General features: G+C 36.5%; 1 protein-coding gene across 1 annotated transcript in view; it reads left to right on the top strand.

Annotated features, from left to right (window-relative positions):
• The first annotated feature begins 15,717 nt into the window (after nt 1-15,717).
• The window catches only part of LOC138706478 (uncharacterized), a 61,352-nt gene continuing 57,728 nt past the window's right edge, over nt 15,718-19,341 (top strand). Inside the window, exon 1 of the mRNA XM_069835812.1 lies at nt 15,718-15,874. The gene's annotated coding sequence lies outside the window, so the exon portion shown is untranslated. The remainder of the gene's footprint in view (nt 15,875-19,341) is intronic.

Consider the following 19,341-nt stretch of genomic DNA (forward strand, 5'->3'; position numbering starts at 1 on the left):
CTTTAATGAAGCTGTCATAAAACGAACCAAAGCTAGAGTTCTATATTTCACAGAAATAGCGGCCCACACTTAAAAAAAGATATATCTTATTGAAATTGAAGGACTGTCGACTTTCAGGGAGATATCTCAACTTTGAGGAAAGTTATTTTGAAATTAGGATTTCATTGAAAAAAAAACACAAAATAATCGCCAAATTCTGGTCGAGCATGACAGCATTAGGGCCAAAAGTTTGCAGTATTTGAGGAAAATAAAGAATTACAGAGAAGAAGGCCGCTCCATCTTTTACATGGATGATGATCAGGGAAAGGATTTATATGTAAATACATATTTACTTATAAAGCTAATATAATTTATATTTTGCATTATCTTTATGTTTCACAATGTGTAGGGTTGAAAAATCCTACTTTTATTTTCCATATTTTTCCATATTTTAGAGTTTAGTACATATTTTCGTTAATTTCCATATATTTTCCATATTTCATATAAAACAGTCCATATTATATTAGGTTTAACAATAAAACAAAACAAAATTCCATTAACTTTTAAAAATACATTTCAACAATAGAGATTTAAACACATGTTCAGTAATCCCTTTAACATCAGAGTTATTTGAAAATTAGCAGTCCTATCAACAATGGGAAAGTAAGTTACAAAACTGTATTAATTTAATTTAAAATTTTTAACAGACTTCAGTTGTGCAGCTCAACAGTTAAATGCCAGTCAGAGTACACATAGGTTCAGTTTTGTAAATCATACTATAAAGACGGTAAATATGCCAAAAGTACGTCATTCAGTCAATTTAAAATCAAAACTAACAAGTTACATTTCAGAATTTAAAGAAGATGGTTTATCAACTGACAATAAAATATTATTTTGTAATTTGTGTCAGTGTGCAGTATCATCTACACAAAAGTTCCTGGTGCAACAACACATTACAACTAGTAAACATCAGGCCAACAAACAACTAAATTCCAAGCAGAGACAATTGTTTTTAACACAACCAACAACATCGAATGTAAGATCTGAGTTTAACATCGACCTGTGCCGTTCTCTCATCTCTGCTGATATTCCTCTCTACAAACTAAAGAATAAGGTCTTCAGGGAATTCCTTGAAAAATATACTCAACATACAATCCCGGATGAGTCAACACTTAGGAAGACGTATGCTCCATCCATCTACGATGAGACAATACAGAAGATAAGAGATGAAATTAAAGATAGTTCAATTTGGGTTTCCATTGATGAGACTCCCGACAAAGAAGGTAGACTTGTTGGTAATGTAGTTATCGGTTTGTTAAGTGAACAATATTCTGAACGAATTCTTTTACATTGTGATGTTCTAGAAAAGTGCAATAACAAAACTATAGTTAAACTGTTCAACGAAGCTATAGGTATCCTGTGGCCAAAGGGTATTATGTACGATAATGTGTTATTCTTTATTGGCGATGCTGCCCCTTATATGGTCAAAGCTGGACAAGCATTATCTGTTGTATATCCTAAATTGACTCATTTTACTTGTGTGGCGCATGCATTTCATCGTGTGGCAGAAGTGGTCAGAGACAATTTCCCTAAAGTAGATTTGTTGATTTCATCAGTGAAAAAAGTATTTCTCAAAGCTCCCAGTAGAGTTAACGTGTTGAAAGAAATGTACCCTGAAATTCCATTGCCACCAAAGCCAATTTTAACTAGATGGGGTACATGGCTAGAAGCAGTTGAATATTATGCCGAACATATAGACTCTATTAACAATGTTCTCCTTGCATTGGACTCTGAAGATGCAGTCTCAATTGATACTGCGAAAACAGTTACCTGTGACATAAGTGTGAAGAATGACTTAGCTCACATTCAGCATACATTTTCATGCATCATAAAAACGCTCAAAAGTCTCCAAAATAGGCACCTTTCACTATCTGAAAGTTTTGAAATTATAAATAGTACTGTGGAACAACTGAATCGTGGTAGAGGTAAAGTTGCAGATGCAGTAAGAGCTAAGGTGGACACTGTACTTTCAAAAAACCCTGGATATGAAGAACTACAAAAGGTTGTTGCTGTGATGAGTGGTGAATCAACAGTGAAGATTAACTTGGACTTATCCCCAGCAGACATTGTGAAATTGAATTATGTACCAGTTACTTCTTGTGACGTCGAACGCTCTTTTAGTCAGTATAAATCTATCCTCAGAGACAATAGAAGAAGATTCACTTTTCAGCACTTGAAAGAAATGTTTGTAACCTATTGTTATGGTAACAGACAATAAAAATTGTGTTTTGTTGAAACTACATTGGAAGATAAGGTACGTCCATTATATTTTTTGTTTAGTTTGATTAAAATGTACCAATATTTAACGTACATAGTCATTTTTTTATAATTTTAAGTCCATATTTAATTCCATATTTTGGTAAAAATCCATATTTAATTCCATATTTTGGTAAAAATAACTACATATATATTTACATATTTCATATATTTTTAGTCCATATAAATCCGTTCCCTGATGATGATGATGATGATGATGATGATGGTGGTGGTGGTGGTGGTGGTGGTGGTGGTGGGAAAGGTAACAGTGAAGCAGTGATGAACATTACCGATATTTCCGCATGAGTATATTTCATTGTTAATTAGTGATTAACTGTTAAATATAGTGATTCGATTGCTGCTCATTGTATTTCCACATTAGTTTACTTCTTTAGTGTTTATTAGTGATTATTGTTCCGAACTGCTGCTGATTGTATTTCCTCATTGGTTTACTTCTTTATTGCTGATTATTATTCCGAACTCCTGCTCATTGTATTTCCATTAGTTTACTACTTTAGTGTTTATTAGTGATTATTGTTCCAAACTGCTGCTGATTGTATTTCCACATTAGTTTACTTCTTTAGCGTTTATTATTGTTCCGCACTCCTGCTCATTGTATTTTCATTAGTTTACTACTTTAGTGTTTATTAGTGATTATTGTTCCGAACTGCTGCTGATTGTATTTCCTCATTGGTTTACTTCTTTATTGTTTATTATTGTTCCGCACTCCTGCTAATTGTATTTCCATTAGGTTACTACTTCAGTGTTTATTAGTGACTATTGTTCCGAACTGCTGCTCATTGTATTTCCACATTAGTTTACTTCTTTAGCGTTTATTATTGTTCCGCACTCCTGCTCATTGTATTTTCATTAGTTTACTACTTCAGCGTTTATTAGTGACTATTGTTCCGAACTGTTGCTCATTGTATTTCCATTAGTTTACTTCTTTAGTGTTTATTAGTGACTATTGTTCCGAACTGCTGCTCATTGTATTTCCATGTTAGTTTACTTCATTAGTGTTTATTAGTGACTATTGTTCCGGAGTATGAAGTGAACACAGTGACAGGAGCTCAAAATTATGCAGACGCTTCAACGTGAGACTTCATTTCTAATATGACTGTATTTCCCTCCCTCCATTCCCTCCGTCACGGATCGGTCTCCCTCCCACAGTCGAACCTTCTCCTCTCTCGCGTCGACGAGCTGTCACCATAAAGTAACTGGGCTGTACGTTCAACCAGAGGTCGCGGGATCGATACCCGGCCCCGGAACAATTTTTCGCTTAAAATTATTGTAATTAATAGATTGGTGATCGAATACATGGATGGATCTATAGATTGATAATTAAATGCATGGATGTGTTAAGTAGTGAATAAGCGAACAGCCTAAACTAACACATTAACGAATAGCTCAAGAAATATATGAACCCTCGAATAGACAATTGAACGAGCGAATAATCCAATAAATGCTGAAATGTATAAAGAGATTGTTTGATGGATTTAGCTATAACTTAAACTTATTCAATGAATGATCCCACGACTGAATAAATAAATCAGTCAACGAATCTATTAATTATTTGAGTCACTGAATTCGTGGACGGTTGAACAGGTGCTGAAAATAACGTATGGATTGTGCTGGAAGATATGGGTTGATGGCTGAGTGGATGGATGAATGAATGAATGAATGAATGAATGAATGAATGAATGAATGAATGAATGAATGAATGAATCATCATTCTAAGTACTGCGTTATTTGGCTTAAGTATAACAATTCCATGGTGATTATGATGATGATTGTCGTGAGATGATGATGATGATGATGATGATGATGATAATAAATAAGGGGAAAGAGAAAAAAATATAATTTGGAGTGAAGTAACTGAAATCATATTTAAATACTACCGTACTGACAATCTCCAATCGACTGCGTAAACTTTTTATAAACTTCCCTAAATGAAATAACAAACATGCCTCTTCCTCCATGAGTCTTTGTAAGTACAAACAATGTCTTCCGGGAGGATGGTTGATGTAAGCACATACAGTATTACATGTGGATACGCAAACTAACGATTCGGAGAAAGACAGAGAGCGCAGCGTTGGCGTCGGTCAATTCTGCCAACAGCTTGTTTGAAGGACACGTCCATTAACCAGTTCCAGTTACCACTCTTAACATTTCTGCTCCACTTCATAAAATAAAAAATGTCGGTTGTAAAATACTCCTCCCTTATTTACATTGTAATTGTCGGCCCAAGATTCCTCCAGTCTAAACAGGAGAATTTATCTGTGGGAATATAATTTTAGGTAAATAGGGGTGCGGACTTGGAAAAAGGAAAAACGAAATAATACCGAGTTCTTACCAACAGAATACGGAACTATTTCAATCTGTTATTTAACGACGTTGTACCAGCTGCCAAGATACCTAGTGTCTATGGCAGTAGTTGCCAAACACCACGAAATTGTGACGTAATAGAAATGTAACTCGCACACCACTATCGCAGGGAGAGGGGTGGAGTGGGTATATCCTCAGGTAATGCAGTGAATAACAGTGCAGAGACGGACTGTGACCAAAAAAACGAAAGCAATATAATATTCTTATACTATTAACTATACACACTTTTTTCCATGTTAATTTTTTATCCTCCTATTAATTATTTTTGTATTATTAATAAAATAAAATAAATTAATGTTCTTATTTACCATATAAAGAGCGTGTACTTTACATCAGCAGATATTTGAAATTAAAAAAACGTACCAGGCTGGTCACGAAGTTGTAAATTACACTACATACTTCAAAAAAACGTTGAATTATTTTACTCCGATTAAGACATAGAAGCCGATATTTTTTATTGTTTATTTATTAATGAAATATTCAAATTACACTCATACGTAGAAAAAAAACGTGGAAGTATTTTACACCGATTAAAACATAGAAGCCAATACCTTTTATTGTTTATTTATTAATGAAATATTCAAATTACACTACATACAGTATGTCGAAAAAAAACGTCGATGTATTTCACTCCGATTAAGACATAGAAGCCGTTACTTTTTATCGTTCATTATTCAAGTTACAGGTAAGGGCGTGGTAGTCTTCATAACAAGAAAAATAATGACAACGTACATTGTTATTTTATACTTCATTTAAAATTATACAACAAATTAAGTATCTCATATTTTTGCCATCTCCACAAAATAAATACTTTTCCTCCCATGCAACTTAAAATTAAGTTTTTACTTATTATCTGTTTTGGAAAAGACATCGAAACATATTATCCTACACACTTGTAACATTACATGCGTACGTCCGATGCTGATAAATGTCTTTAGGGTGGGGGTATGATGTCATGGTTACGCTTAAGTGGAGACAGGAGCATGTGTCGCGACACTGCTTTTGTCGATCACTGGTCTATGGAATTGGACACAGCAAAATGGTAATGCGAGATGATTTCGCCATGAAATTACCTTACATTCATACTACACTTGGGGAAGACCTAGGAAAGAAGCACACTAAATAAGCAACACAAATTGGATTCGAACTCACGCCCGAGCCCAGCACAGCAATTAAATTGTAGGTTTTCCTGGTAATTGTCTTAAGAAGGATATTGGGATTCAAACCCAAGATCTCTGATATTTCAGAACTACTTGCAGGTTCCGTTTTCAGCACATTTCACTCAAGATCTGAAGAACTGACTGTTATTCGTCGTGTGTATCTAACCCGTAGGACAAGAACGCCATAACGGCCCTATAAAACTAAACGATCCTTCATGTCTTGAAAAAAGCTGCGTCTTTGGCTAACAAACAAACGTTCTGATGGGGGCAGAAAAAAAAAGTTAATTTTTTTTCTTCCACCACGCTAATAATGTCAAAAGAAGTGCTTATACAAATTTTGGCCACTCGACCGCAATTACGAGGCCGTCCAGAAAGTGATTTTCCCTGGAGCCGTTTATAGAAAAAAAGCACAATTGCATGGAAATATTTATTGAAGCAGATACAGCAATTGTTGCACTATTTGTCAACATATCCCCCACTGGAATTGAGACATTTATCATATCATGGGATCAATTTTTGTGTCGTAGAATTCAGCCGCCTCAGATCGGAACGAGCGTTTGTCTGCGTTTTCACCTCTCTCTGTCGATCCCGTGATATGAGAAAGGTCTCAATTCCGATGGAAAATATGTTCCAAAATAGCTCAACAATTTCGGTGTCTGTTCCAATAAATTTGTCCAATGAGATTATGTATTTTTTCTGTTAACGACCCCTGGCGAACTTATTTTTTTACGGCGCTAGAACATTTGTCTTCGAGAGAGACGAACAGGATTCAATCCCCGGACTGGTCATGATGGAATTTGTGGTTAACAAAGGAGAAATGTAGGGGATTTTGTTGGGGTACTACTAATTTGCTCTTTCATTTCAACAACACTCTCGACCTTCCCCTTCCACCTTCCCCTTAGTTCATCTATCATCTGCAATACCGTGCTGGGATGAAACTTCGTCCCTGTTTACACAGTCTTGTTTCCTCGCCTGCTTTCAGGCGCCTGACTTTCTGAGCATGCGCATTTAATTTTTTTCCCCAAGTCAGGCGTCAGGAAAGAATCGAGCTTGCTCTCATTTCTGTTCCTGTCCGTTCTCTCAGGAACGTGTCGAACGTTCCTCAAACTTTCAAGCTAAATCTAGCTTGTTTATGTTTAGCTTAGCGGCAAAAAAATTCCATTCCACTTAGACGAAGACCATGGTTATCGGAAGAAAAATAAAAAAGATAACTTGTAAATTTTAAAGGAGGCCGTAGAGCAAGTGGACAGCTTCAAATACTTGGTATATACTATAAGCAGTAACATGAGCTGCTGCCAAGAAGTCAAAAGGAGGATAGCAATGGCAAAGAAAGCTGTTAATAGAGAAAGGAGCTCTGGAAGAAGAATTAAGGAAGTGATTATTGAAGTGCTTTGTAAGGAGTGTGGCATTGTGTGGGGCAGAAACATGGACATTAGGACGAAGTGAAGAGAAGCGACTAGAAACATTTGAAATATGGATATGGAGAAGAATGGAGCGTGTGAAGTGGACAGACAGAATAAGAAATAGGGAGTGTGTGCGAAGAAAGAATGATGCTGAAAATGATCAGGAAGAGAAAAGTGAATTAATTTAGTAACTGGCTAAGAAGAAATTGCGTACTGGAGGATTGACTGGAAGGAATGGTGAAAGGAAGAAGAGTTCGTGGCAGAAGAAGGTATCAGTTGATAGACGACATTAAGATATGTGGCTCATAAGCGGAGACTAAGAGGATAGGCAGAAAGTAGAGAAAATTGTAGAATTCTGAGTTTGCAGTGAAAGACCTGCAAAAAGTATGAATGAATGAATGAATGAATGAATGAATGAATGAATGAATGGTAATGGCCGAGTACATAATCGAGAATTCGATTCATTTCCCACTCTCAGTGACTTTCTAGCAAGAAATGAATATGATTTCTCTCGTCCAGTATATTTGGAAATGTAGAAGAATATCTTGATTTAGTGACATTAAATGAATGTAATATATTGTTTCTTGCAGCGAAATAATCATTTACATGAACACCTCTTCTTCTTTGTGACAGATAATGATTCGCCCCTCAAAGAAAAAGATGGGATAACAGAATTATCTTCTGATTCGAGCTTAAAAATCGTGTCTTCTACAATGACTGTTGCAATTGAGACATTCTTTGGAACAAGAAATAAACTACAAAATCTTGAATTTAAGATACAGATCATTAAACATATTACATCTGGAACAGTTTTGCGCAGAACGACATTCAAATGTTTCTAGAGGACGCTGTTGGAGGGAAATAATATTTTGTCAGGAGGGAAATATGTTATTAAGGATTCAATTATATATTGGAAGCGAAAAAATGACAAAGTACGTTAACTTGTTATACCAGGGAATGTCTCAATTTTGGGTGCACGTTCGACCCATGAACCTCGATATTTCCCTAATTGTTATGAACACACACTGCCATTTGCATAAACATACTTGGTGAGTGTACACTTTCTGCTCTAATCTTCTTCAAGGACAAATGCAGCAACCTAAAGAAGAGCTAGAGTTGCAACTTAAGAGTAGGCCTATTTACAAGTGAAACTGACAGCTGCAAGGCAATACCAATCGTCCTATAACCAACTCCATGTTAAGTTTAAAAAAACTGGTTTCATATTTTACAGCAAAGCTGTAATATAACGTAAAATAACTTTTTATATAGCCTATTGCACATGTGAGGGGTCTAGAAACAGAACGAACCAAATGCAATTTTTCACAATTTGAATTAAAAGGTGTTTCGTAAAGGTGGGAACAAAAACTACCAAATGATGTAGCTATGATTTCCATTCTTAAATATTTGCATGCAGTATTGATAATGGAAAAAGTGACCTGGTTACAAAATGTACCATATGCATTGAAAATATTTTCTAATGTAGAAACAAAACGTACTAGGCCTATTTTTATTTGCATTATGCGTCATTTACACGTTACAAGTCTGAATGGGTTCTTCCCCAATTGGATTTATCGTGTCAATCTTTTGTTTAGCAAGTTTCTGAGGTAGCTAGGGATTCCGTCGATCCTTCAAAATGTGAAATGAATCCTGTTATGATGGAGAACTAGACATTCTGGACAATGACATGGGTCAGATGTAATTGTTTTTCTCAGTTGAAGAAAAATTTCAAGTTACTTTGACTGCTTGTCCTATGTAATCTATTAGACAGACAAATTATTCAGAGTTTTTGTTCTTATGTAATGTATGTAATTTCAATGTTTTAGCATCAAAACGTACCAAGTGCAAATGTAAATTTAAAGTTTGATTATTTCTGTAGACAAATTATTTTCAAAAATAACGACATTTCATTTATATCATTGAAATACATTAAGACGAAAAAAAAGCAAATTGAAAATATTTAAACACAAAGTCGTAGAACGTTTTTGCATTTTCCAAAAAAAAAAACACGATTTTGTACTTGGTACGTTCTGTTTCTAGATCCCTCATAATGTCTTACACTAATGTCTGTAGAGAAGGGAACGATTCTATGGACATCAACACATTTGTGGGCCTCTCCTAGTTTGTGAACAGCAGAGCGTAGGGGTTTCCACTGACCGAGTCACACACGGGACACAACATTAATAAGGAACATGCCCGAGGCAGGATTCGAACTCACGAACCTTTGGACCGCGCCACCCGTCTCCGTGTATGTAACTTTATTACACACTTTGAAACTGAGGCACCAAATAAAACAACAGCCCAAGTTGTCTATTTTGCGAAATTGAGATTTCTACAAATGTTAGCTCTGCTAAGGCAGAGCGACCTTCCACATCAATAAATAGCGCAAGTCCATGCATTTATATACGTTTGTGACGTCTTCATCCTTCGTACCCATGTAACAATATCCCTAGTTTATCAGTTTAGTCACAGTTTCGTTGTCAGCAGTGGAATCGTATGTTGCTGCAAAGTCACTGGGTTGACAAGTCTGGGAAATTGAGAACACTAGCCAGCTGAACGAAGTTTCGAGTGAATATGAAAGTGAAATTTGTCTGGAAGTGCTAATCCTGCAGAATGAAGACAAAATAAATGCAAGATAATAAAAAAAAAATGTGAAGAGAAGCAAAACTGTAACCAACAACGTTCACCATGGAGCATGCAGAATGAAATGTTGAGTAAACGGCAGCATGCAGCTTTGAATATTTTCGTTTTTTTTCCCTCACAATAATTTCAACAATATTTTTGCCCGTCCAAAATATTTTGCCTGTGGATAATGTAAAGAGTCGAATACCAAAATTTTGGTTGAAAAGAACACTGATGTTGACATGTTGAAAAGGAGGAAAATTCGTCAACGAAAGGCAAACAATTAGAATTACTAGAGTATTTTATGATGTTATGGAATTTCCTTATAATCGGTGTTTTTATGTACGCTAATTTGCTATTTTTTCTGAAATAGTTTTGTGCAGACATATTTGTTCGTTTACGTGAATTTTTAATCATTTAGTCTATTTATAATGAACCAAAGTTTAATTCAATATAGCAAAGAAGAGCTCAATAGAACAACGTGCCAAGTCAAGCTTAAATATAAGCCTTAATATTATTCTGCACCCAACAAGCACCACACAAACATTAAACTTGATGCTATATCCTATTTGGCTATGTAAAACTATAATCTAAAACCTGTTAATAAAATGCAACCAGAAATGAATAATTCAAAGAAATCTTCCTCATGTAAAATTTGGTTTTCTAGACTTGGGCTGTTGTTTCATTTGGAGTCTCAATTATATTCAAATTGTGGAACTAAGATTTAATATCACTATCAATTCAATATAGTAAGAATATTTAAATCAATACATTATGCAAATATTCAAGGAGTAGAACAAGTTTGTCGGCCTAAAATATGAATATATATATATATATATATATATATATATATATAGAGAGAGAGAGAGAGAGAGAGAGAGAGTGTGTGTGCGTGCGCGTGTGCGTGTGTGTGTGTGCCGAAGAAATGTATACAGTTTGACAGGAGATAACTATTTAATATACTTCAAAGTTGGACCGAAAAACAACAGTAATGTGTAATATGTTGTCCTGTAAACAGATGAGACTCACATACGTTATACTAGCGTTGCTGCACGGCAGGTCAATCAACAACAACAAAATGGAGCCAAGATTATCGTTTGAACAGCGGAAAGCAATTGTGAAGTAGTATTGGAGAACCGAGAATGTTGTTGAAGTTCAACGACAATGGAGACGTGAGTACAGAACAGAACCACCAACGCGATTAACAATTGCACGCATTCGTGACAAATTTGAGACCCATGGTACCGTATGCGATGTTTACAAGGGCAGATCTGGGAGACCTCGCACATCAACAAGCCCCGCGTCCTCGGCTATGGTTTTGGAACGTTTTGAGCACTCGCTGCAGAAATCTACAAAGCAATATGCACGTGAGACTGGGATTAGCAGAACCAGCGTACGTCGTATTATTAAAACAGTAAAATTGAAAGTTTTCATCCCAAGACTTTTGTATGCATTAAATGAAGATGACCCTGAACGGAGAATGCAGTACTGTGAGTGGTTTCGGAACATGGTGCAAGAGGATGAGGCCTTCGTAAGGAAAGTTGTTTAGTACGATGAGGCACAATTTAAGTTGAATGGAACTGTTGACCGGCATAACTGTGTCTACTGGTGTGCAAACAATCCACATGCTTTTGTGGAAAAGGCTGTTAATTTACCTGGAATTAATGTGTTGTGTGGGTTGTCATCTAGGGGTCTAATTGAACCATTCTTTATTGATGGAATAGAACTGGTCAAGTGTACCTGAACATGTTACGCACATCCGTCTTACCCGCCATTCGTACACTGTATGGAAACGAGGAATTTTACTTCCAACGTGATGGCGCACTACCACATTACCACCGAGATGTACGTGCGTACCTTGATGACAATCTTCCAGGGCACTGGATAGGACGAAGAAGTCCTATTGGGTTTCCACCGCGTTCTCCGGATCTAACTCAGATGGACTTTTACGTATTGGGGACTCTTAAGAATGTTGTATATCGTAGAAAACCAGCTACACTGGCAGCACTTCGGGAAGAAATTGAAGCGGAATGTGCTGCAATCGCTGAAGACACTTTCGCAAACGTTACTCAAACAGTAGTTCAACGTACTCAGAAGTGTGTCGACGCTCATGGTGGGCATTTTGAGCAACTGTTGTAACTGTAAAAGTCTAAGATGATTAGTGCTCATCATTTTCTGTTTGTGTGAATTCAGCTTTGTTATGTTAGCATAGTTTTTTCTTTGCTTGAAGTGTTTATACATTTTTTGGCACTTCTGTGTAGTATATAGGTGCTACGTCAAAATGAAATATAGATCTCAAGAGATCGTTTCACTCAAAAGTTGGGAATCTGTGGTCTAGATGTCAAACGGCCCTGAAAATGTAGTGATGTACTACAATGTAACAATGTATGTTATATACTTTGCCGTTGATGAAGAAGCTCAACTTTCAGGAGAATAAGTAAATTATATATTAATTAATAGTAGTATGGAGCACTTGTTAGCAAATAATATGTCAGAAATGGTAAAAAAGTGAAACTTCGATTACTTTTTGTCCTAAAGTTCATTCGATTTTTCTTTACTCCTTTGTTAAGTATTATTGGTGAAACTTTGATCCCGCTTCACACTGAAGAAAACCTGCTTAAACATTGAAAACAACATCAAAATGTGATAACTGCCAAAGTTTTAAATCCAATTAATCCCCGCTTCCAAATACCTTTGTTTTTTATATACCTGACCGATGATTTTCTCAGACATTCTCACACGAAATCATCACGCAAACCAGTGGCGCCACGTTATGTTGCACTACGCGGGGAAGTACTCTATTCGTCCAGGGTAAATCTATTTGTGTACCTATCTACCAGAAAAGGCGAATATGAAAGGTATGAACAATCCAAACCTAAGCTGTCACTGATCCTCGACTTCACGAAAACTCGTTTATTTATTTTTCCAAATATAGTCTATGTATATTTGCGAAGTTATACCATCTCTTAGTTTCATTTCGTCATGAAATAATGCAGCATAGTCCACCGCTGTGCAGTAGAGATTAGTACATCTGACTGTGAAACGAACGGGCCCGAGTTCAAATCCTGGTTGGGACGAGTTCCCTGTTTGCGTTTTTCCGGGATTTCCCCTCAACCAATCGAAATAGAATTGCTAGGTGACGTTCGACGTTGGACCTCGGACTCATTTCGCCATCATTAATCCACATACCATCCATACAATAGCCCGGCTTAAGTTCACGGTGCAGAGTGCTGAACTTGTACATAAGCGCGACCGTTCGGCTACCAAATCATTCACAGAATAAAAATGATAAGCACAATAAGCCTCAGGCTGCAGTGTAAGCCTTTGGGTGCCTTCTCCATACAATAAAAAATAACGCAACACAAATCAGACATCAGTCCTGTGTTTGATGCGTAGCAAAACCTTACGTACTTACTTACTTACAAGTGGCTTTTAGATAACCCAGAGGTTCATTGCCACCCTTACATAAGCCCGCCATCAGTCCCTATTCTGAGCAAGATTAATCCAGTCCCTACCATCATATCCGACCTCCCTCAAATCCATTTTAATATTATCCTCTCATATACATTTCGGCTTCCCCAATGGTCTTTTTCCCACAGTCTCCCAACTAACACTCTATACGTATTTCTGGATTCACCCATGCGTGCTACATGCCCTGCCCATCTCAAACGTCTGGATTTAATATTATATTAGGTGACGAATGCAATGTTCTGCGTTATGTAACTTTCTCCATTCTCCTGTAACTTCATCCCTCTTAGTCCCAACAATTTTCCTAAGCACCATATTCTCGAACCACCTTAACCTATGGACCTCTCTCAAAGTGAGATTTCAAGTTTTACAACCATACAGAACAACCGGTATTGCGTAGCGAGATCTTATTTGAATATAATATCTACCGTCAAAGTCAGTATCTTTTAGGACACTTTTTACATTGAGGTAAGAAATTTACTTACTTATTGGCTTTAAAGGAACCCGGAGGTTCATTGCCGCTCTCCCATATGCCCAACACTGATCCCTATACTGAGCAAGATTAATCCAGTCTCTACCATCATATTCCACCTCCCTCAAATCTATTTTAATATTATCCTCCCATCTACGTCTCGGCCTCCCCAAAGGTCTTTTTCCCTCCGGCCTCACAACTAACACTCTACATGCATTTCTGGATTCGCCCATACGTGCTACATGCCCTGCCCATCTCAAACGTCTGGATTTAATGTTCCTATTATATCAGGTGAAGAATACAATGCATGCTGTTCTGTGTTGTGTAACTTTCTCCATTCTCCTGTAACTTCATCCCTCTTAGCCCCAGTTATTTTCCTAAGAACCTTATTCTCAAACACCCTTAACCTATGTTCCTCTCTCAAAGTGAGAGTCCAAGTTTCACAACTATAAAGAACAACCGGTAATATAACTGTTTTAAAATTCTAACTTTCAGATTTTTTGACAGCAGACTGGATGGTAAAAGCTTCTCAACCGAATAATAAGACGCTTTTCCTATATTTATTCTCCGTTTAATTTCCTCCTGTGTGTCATTTATATTTGTTACTGTTGCTCCCAGGTATTTGAATTTTTCCAACTCTTCAAAGGATAAATTTCCAATTTTTACATTTCCATTTCGTACAATATAATCATATACTTTGTCTTTTCGGGATTTACTTCCAAACCTATTTGCTTGAAGTAAAATTCCCGTATTTTCCCTAATCGTTTGTGGATTTTCTCCTAACATATTCACGTCATCCGCATAGACAAGAAGCTGATGTAATCCGTTCAATTCTAAACCTTCTCTGTTATCCTGGACTTTCCTAATGGCATACTCTAGAGCAAAGTTAAAAAGTAAAGGTGACAGTGCATCTCCTTGCTTTAGTCCACAGTGAATTGGAAACGCATCTGACAGAAACTGGCCTACACGGACTCTGCTGTACGTTTCATTGAGACACATTTTAATTAATCGAACTAGTTTCTTTGGAATACCAAATTCAATAAGAATATCATATAAAACTTCTCTCTTAACCTAGTCATTTGCCTTTTTGAAGTCTATAAATAACTGATGTGAGGTAAAACATTACAGCACTTAAAGCATGACCTATAGTCCCGTCGCTCTAATTTCCGGCAGCCAATCACGTTGCAGGTAGACTACATTTAAACTTGTGCGTCTTGTGATTCGCTGATGAAGATGTAAAGCATTTCCTAAGGCTGGATAAATACTTAATATATAATCGCCCGCCATTTTGGCTCTTTCGTTGGCGTTCGCAGAAAGCACACGAGGGCGTTATTTGCCGCTGAATTATTTGCTGAATTACAGTGCGTTTGATTTATTATCATAGGAGCTAAGACATGACAATGTTTAACGGTGTGGCAAATAGATCCCTCATCTGGTAGCCCGGCAACGAAAGACCAATAATGGCGAACGATACTACCTACCTAGACTTTATAGAGCCTTGACTTCCTAAGACGTAAGCAAAGAGGAGGAGTCACGCCGGAAATAACAGCGTCGCGACTATAGCGTAAGAGTTTTGGACAACCTGTATAACAACAACACATTACAATATGTTACATTACAACACACTCAGTACGACATCTTATTAAATCATGCAGAAAAGATAAAAATTGTATTATACTGCATGACTGTATCCTTCAAACACCATCCAACAGCATGTTCCTTCAGACCTAACAAATGGAGTGTTTATACTACACAGTCCAGACGACTTCCCATTTCGTTTATTTTTAGAAACAATAAATAAGAACTGAACTTGAAAGAAAGTCTTGGTGAAAATACGTAACCTGTGGGGGAGGGAGAGGGGAGGAGGAGAAGGCGTAAATTAAGGTCGCGTATGGAGATGGAACACAGCCGCCCAGGCACGGAGTGTTCTGCACTGTGGTGCCAGCTGACCTTCGGCGGAGTTGCCACAGTTCGACACGGCGAGTCTACGAGGGAGTACGTGAGTGGTGACACAAGACGCGAGAGCTGATCAGTTGCGCACATTCGTCTGAGTGCAACGCTGACTTGAAACAGTAAGTTTCACACTTCCACTTAGGACAGTAATTATCTAAACACGATACGTCCGGCAGTCTATAATGAAAGCTGATTCACACTCAGTTAATTTAATTCATGTCATTTGTCACGAACGCTTCTGATGAGATTATTTACTACATAAATGCCGGCCATATTGTACGCATCACTTGAAATGTACCTTTACCGTAGCATGATTTAAAATGCATTCTAATTTACGGAGTTTGTCTATCGTCAAAATAATAGTGCATTTCGTGGCTTTTTGCAAACAAGCCGAATTAAAATCAACACTATGTACAATCGGAGTCCATAAGTTAATTCGTGTGAATAGTGATGAATTCAAGGGGTGGCTTGGGGGAATGTCCCCTCCAGTTTCTAGGATCCCCCTCCTCAAACTTTTCAAACTAAAAAACATAATTACACAATACTTCAATGTAACATGACCTTTCGGCAACCAAAATAAATTCTGTCATGTAGATTTTCAGGTAGTAGTTCCCTTCATGGTTGGTGGTTTTTCGTTAATGTATGGGATTTTAGGAAAGACCAGTTAACGACATAACTCGCATAGCTGAGTCTGCCTGCCAGTCTCCATTGGTTGAAATTTAAACCGTCTGAATTTTCAGTCTTAAATTTTACAATTGAAAGGATGAGTGGAAAAAGGATAACATTCCAACTTCCCTAGTTTGTGGGAAAACAAAAAAATTAATTTACAGAAAAAGCTAAGGGTTCTATTGGAAAAGTTACTATTAGGCAATTGTAGATCTAGTCATTAAGTGTTCACTTAAACAATTTTAATGTCAAATACTTATTTGTTTTAGTAATTATTAACAATTAAATGTGTTGGAATATTATCACTTTTCCACTCAATGTTTTGACAACATAAAATTATTAACTATAATTGTTTTGACATGAAATGTTTAATAGTACAAAGAACACTTCAAAATGGTTTAACTCTATGCAATGACGACCATAATATGAGTATTTATTCATCCTTACCACTGTCTGCTGTATTTGAAGTTGGATACTTATGAATAACTTCATAGAATGACTTATTCTCATCAGGTATGTAGTGCGTGGCTTTTGAGATGTCCTCTAACTTTTGATATTGATATCAAGTTTTCCATTATATACTGCAGTAGTGGGGAGTTCCACACGATCTTGTTTCTTCAACCTCAATGATCCAAGGTGCAAACATCAGTGTACCCTGAAGCCTCGACTTATGAGTGAATATAAGTTACCTGAACTTACAGATATTAAATGTTAGGTTTTTATTGTCAATATCTTTACATGTTTTCTTGAAATACTGTGGCCACCAGCGTTTGAAGTTGAGTACCTGGTCGTTTTGAAGCCTCTTTACTTAATATGGGGGTTGAGTTTCTTGGCAATTCTACTGATTTGGAAAGTAAATCCGATCTAATCTTCGAACTTGTCGTTTAATGACTGAACATGTTCTGTCACATGGCAGAAAACTGTGATCTCGGATTTATACCAATGCAACATTGAGTAGAAAAGAAGCTGACATTCCTGGAATGTTATCCTTCTTTCACTCAACGAAAGCTTCAATGCTGGTTTTAATAATGATATGAGCCTGGAATATTCCTCTTTTTACACTCGTTGGATAGCTTAAGCAAAAATCTACAAAATGGCTATTTCAGTTTAATTTCTCAATTTTTTGGAATGTTATCCTTTTTCCACTCCCCCTTCAATTAAGAAGTCAGGTGTGCTGTGTTTTCATTGGTGTAGTTTTCAGTTTTATCTAGTTTTTCTTAACAAATATAATAATCTTGTTTACTAAGGATAATACAGTAAATATACATATTTCAGTGTGCGATGGCGAAACAATAGACATTGTTTACTTTTCTTAAAAAGAAAGGACATATTGAGGAGTCAATGGAAAGTGCGTCGTTGGCATTTGATGAAGAAAATTCTCAATTGACTTTCAGTGAAAGTAAAATCTGTAGCCGGTAATTTCATATGTTCAGATTCATCTCATGCTGTTAATGGTGAGTCTGAATAAAATAGTTGAAAGAGAAATTACATATAAAAAACGATGAGAAACTAAATATGACTGGTTGTACTTCGATCGTATTCGGTTTGGTGCATTTTGTAAACTGTGTGAAATACATTTAAAAGTGACTCGAAGCTTATCAAAAAACAAGTGGAGTATTCATATCAGTGACCTTTAAAAACTTAAAAAAAAAAAAAAAAAAAAAGCTAACCGATGAGTTATTACTATCTGTACATAATTTAGGCGGTTTATATAAAAATAACACAAAACCAGCTTTATGTGATTATTTTACACAGAAGGATAGGTCATATTCACTATGTTTTATACAAAAATATTAACATACCGGTATTTAAATTAATGTCAATATTACTTACTTACTTACTTTTAAGGAACCCGGAGGTTCATTGCCGCCCTCACATAAGCCCGTCATTGGTCCCTATCCTGAGCAAAATTAATAGGTTCTCTTCATCATATCCTACCTCCCTCAAATCCGTTTTAATATTATCTTCCCATCTACGTCTCGGCCTCCCTAAAGGTCTTTTTTCCTCCGGCCTCCCAACTAACACTCTATATGCATTTCTGGATTCGCCCATACGTGCTATATGCCCTGCCCATCTCAAACGTCTGGATTTAATGTTCCTAATTATGTCAGGTGAAGAATACATTGCGTGCATTTCTGTGTTGTGTAACTTTCTCCATTCTCCTGTAACTTCATCCCTCTTAGCCACAAATATTTTCCTAAGCACCTTATTCTCAAACACCCTTAATCTCTGTTCCTCTCTCAAAGTGAGAGTCCAAGTTTTACAACCATACAGAACTACCGGTAATATAACTGTTTTATAAATTCTAACTTTCAGATTTTTCGACAGAAGACTAGATGACAAAAGTTTCTCAACCGAATAATAACAGGCATTTCCCATATTTATTCTGTGTTTAATTTCCTCCCGAATATCATTTGTATTTGTTACTGTTGCTCCCATATATTTGAACTTCTCCACCTCTTCAAAAGATACATTTCCAATTTTTATATTTCCATTTCGTACAATATTCTCGTCACGAGACATAATCATATACTTTGACTTTTCGGGATTTACTTCCAAACCTATCTCTTTACTTGCTTCCAGTAAAATTCCCTTGTTTTCCCTAATCGTTTGTGGATTTTCTTCTAACATATTCAAGTCATCCGCATAGACAAGCAGCTGATGTAACCCGTTCAATTCCAAACCCTTTCTGTTATCCTGAACTTTCCTAATGGCATACTCTAGAGCAAAGTTAAAAAGTAAAGGTGATAGTGCATCACCTTGCTTTAGCCCACAGTGGATTGGAAACGCATCTGACAGAAACTGACCTATACGAACTCTGCTGTACGCTTCACTGAGACACATTTAATTAATCGAACTAGTTTCTTGGAAATACCAAATTCAATAAGAATATCATATAAAACTTCTCTCTTAACCGAGT

This window comes from Periplaneta americana, chromosome 9 (genome assembly GCF_040183065.1).
Source record: "Periplaneta americana isolate PAMFEO1 chromosome 9, P.americana_PAMFEO1_priV1, whole genome shotgun sequence".
Lineage (NCBI taxonomy): Eukaryota > Metazoa > Arthropoda > Insecta > Blattodea > Blattidae > Periplaneta > Periplaneta americana.